Here is a 3,514-nt window from a genome sequence, read left to right on the forward strand (position 1 = left end):
CACATCTACCAATTTATGCCCCATTTGGATAATTCCTTTATGTGTCTCTTTTTGTGTTTTAGATGTATAAAAGATTACCTCAGTCACTTTGCGTCACAAAAAAAAAAAAACGGAGAAAACATCGTCTTTGTCAATACATTTATGTATGGCATAATCCATGTCACTTCATAGTCTCGGATGTTATTGAATTTAGCATATGTTAAAATTTAGGAGTAAGTAAGAAACATGTATTTTTTTGTTTTTTCCAAAAAAGTTCCTGCCCCGAGGTACAGGCCTCCAAAGACAACACTGCGAACACCATTTTGAAGATGCGATTTTGGAAAATTTTTAAAAATGCTGTATCTCTGTAACAGTTCTAGATACTTTGTCAGAGTTTTTTTATTTGAAAGATAATTGCTATATGATTACAATGGTATCCTCCATTTGGACATATCTGTCAAAATTCTTTTACTGTCACCTTTTGATTTTTTTTTATAATCTAAAGAAAAAAATTTTCTTTATAAAAAATTCCAATCCAGAAAAGTTAGATTTTTTTCTGTTGATTAGTACCATGTAGTACTATATTCTCTGAAAAAGAGAGCTTCCACTTTTAAGTTGGACAGGTTTTATTTTAGAAAATCATTTTTTTTTTTCACTTTCAAGGGGAAAGTATATCTTCACTGAAGTTGTTTCTAACTAATTTCTTTGTTACAATGTTTATTTCTGTTGTCTTTGTTGCCATTATTTCTTATCACTTTCTTTGTTGCAGTTATTTCTTTTCACTTTCATTGTTGCACATATTTCTTACACTTTGTTGCAGTTTCTTGTCAGTTTGTTTGTCGTGGTTGTTCAGTGCAGATTTCTGTATTGTAGTTGTTCAGTGCTAGTTTGTTTACTGAATAGACTTCTAAGAAATCTGAGACCATCCAGTGATTTCTGCATTTTTGTGAGGAATTTGCCAGTTGACACAGTTGCAGTGTGTTTTGTGAAAAGGACTGTTTGAAATGTCTTTGGACTGTGAAAAGAATTCAGAAAACACCTTTTTGAACACAAAGAGACAGGCGAACTCATATTGCACGCACTTTAAAGAGCAAGAAAGAAGAAATTTCATTTGTTCGGCCAACACCTCAGAAACAGCAGGCGTATTACTGTGACTGGTGGATTGCAAAGATTATAGACACCACTTATGAGTTAAATGAAACTGTAGTGAAGTTTATGCTACCACATGGGCCAGCTGCTGGATATAGGGTTTCCAGCTGAAGGACAGCAACTACACCATCAGTGTTCACTTCCTGTTCACAATGATCTGAAGATTGTAAGTGCTCCAGTTCCTACTGATTCAACAGGAAGGCATCACTCTATATCAAAATAAGATACTGAAGCAACGGAACACATTTTTAGCTCATTGACTGGCTAATTTCAGTACAAAACAGCATGTACAGAAGTTATATAAATTGAAACCTTGAAGTCTTTGAACCTTTCACATACATTTTGGAACCATTTAAAATGCTTAAAAAATGAGTCTCTTACTTATCTTACAAAATTAAAACTGATATGAATATAATAGAGGGAAACATTCCACGTGGGAAAAATATATCTAAAAACAAAGATGATGTAACTTACCAAACGAAAGCGTTGGTATGTTGATAGAGACACTAACAAACACGAACACATACACAAAATTCAAGCTTTCGTGCCCCCATGTGAATGTGTGTGTGTGTGTGTGTGTGTGTGTGTGTGTGTGTGTGTGTGTGTGTCTGTGTGTGTGCGAGTGTATAACTGTCCCTTTTTCCCCCTAAGTCTTTCCGCTCCCGGGATTGGAATGACTCCTTACCCTCTCCCTTAAAACCCACATCCTTTTGTCTTTCCCTCTCCTTCCCTCTTTCCTGATGAAGCAACCGTGGGTTGCGAAAGCTTGAATTTTGTGTGTGTGTTTGTTAGTGTCTCTATCAACATACCAACACTTTCGTTTGGTAAGTTACATCATCTTTGTTTTTAGATAAAATGAAAATTATATTACATAGGACTAAGTTATGATTTTTAAGAGCCTGTTAGGTGACAAAGTGATGGTAATACAGGTTTTATGTATGGCAAAAATTTCAGTTGTTTATAAAACCTTTTCAACCTGAAAGCAGAAGCTCTCCTTTTCAGGGAATGTAGAACTATATGGTACTAATCAACAGCAAAACAGCAAAATTTTATGGGTTGGCATTTTTGAAAAAAAAATTTTTTTCCATAAATTATAAAAAAATTTCAGAATGCTATAGTAAAGGAACTTTGACAGATAAGTCCAAACAGAGGATTTATTTGTAATAATAAAGCAATTATCTTTCAAATAAAAAATCCCAACAAAATATCTAGAAGTGTTCAAGAGATACAACATTTTAAATCTTTTTTTCCAAAATTTGGTTCATCAGAATGGTATGTGCAGTGTCATCTTTGGAGGGCTGTATCTCGGAGCAGAATTTTTTTTGGAGAAAACAAAAAAATACATCTTCCTTACTTAGTCCTTCATTTTAACATATGCTTAATTCAATAACATCTGAGACTATGAAGGTAAGATTTTTTCCTGCCCTGCTTGAATTGATATGGACTATTCCTTCTATCTCTTGTCTCTACCTGTCTACCCTATGCGGTATGGATTAAAGAAGGGTTTCAGCAATATGAACATATGAATCTGGAAAGAGGGAAGACAGAACTGGTACTCCAACTGTAGGAGGAGGAAAGGAAATACCAGAGTGTGTTAGGACAGAAGAAATAAAGAAGATAGATCCCCAGAGACTTTCCATACTACCCACAACCCCAAGGTACCCATCCTGATGGGTCCTTCACCAACACACTGGAAGAGTGTTGTCGGCTTGCCTTACATAACGGACATGTCCTGGTTTCAATGTACAGGCCCCAAAAGTTGATTCAAATGACACCCCTTTGTAATCATCAGTCTGTAAGTCAAAGGTTGCCTACAGTATTTCATCACTATGAAACACACATATTTGACTAAAAGTACCTCACTTAAGGAACCTACCTAACATGTTACATTACCTAATCTCCTCTACAAAAGTAATATGAAACCAAACCATTTTTCATAACAAGAAAGGAAAGGTAGAAAATCCCATGACCAAAATATACAAAAGCACTATTGTTTTGCTCAAATACAGTTTATAATCGCTATTCAGTAATGTATGTTTTTCATAATACAATGAAGGCTTTCATGACCGGATTTTTCAGCTGCTGAGAATTCTTCCAGGTTGTATGGCCTTGGTCCACGGAACTCTTCTATCCCTGACATTTAGTCCAAAGCTACGTTGGACACCTTTGGAGGTGCTCCTGGTTGTGCTGAGTCTTGCAGTCGGCAAGACTCAGGACAACCATGAGCACCTCTGAAGATGTCCATCGTAGCTTTGGACAAAACGTAAGGGATAGAAGAGTTCCATGGACCACGGCCATACAACCTGGAAGAATTCTCAGCAGCTATGTTTTTTATGTCCAAAATAAGTCTTTCTCTGTTACTTGCATGGTGCAAGATAGTGAAATA

Source organism: Schistocerca nitens, chromosome 6 (genome assembly GCF_023898315.1).
Source record: "Schistocerca nitens isolate TAMUIC-IGC-003100 chromosome 6, iqSchNite1.1, whole genome shotgun sequence".
Classification (NCBI taxonomy): Eukaryota; Metazoa; Arthropoda; class Insecta; order Orthoptera; family Acrididae; genus Schistocerca; species Schistocerca nitens.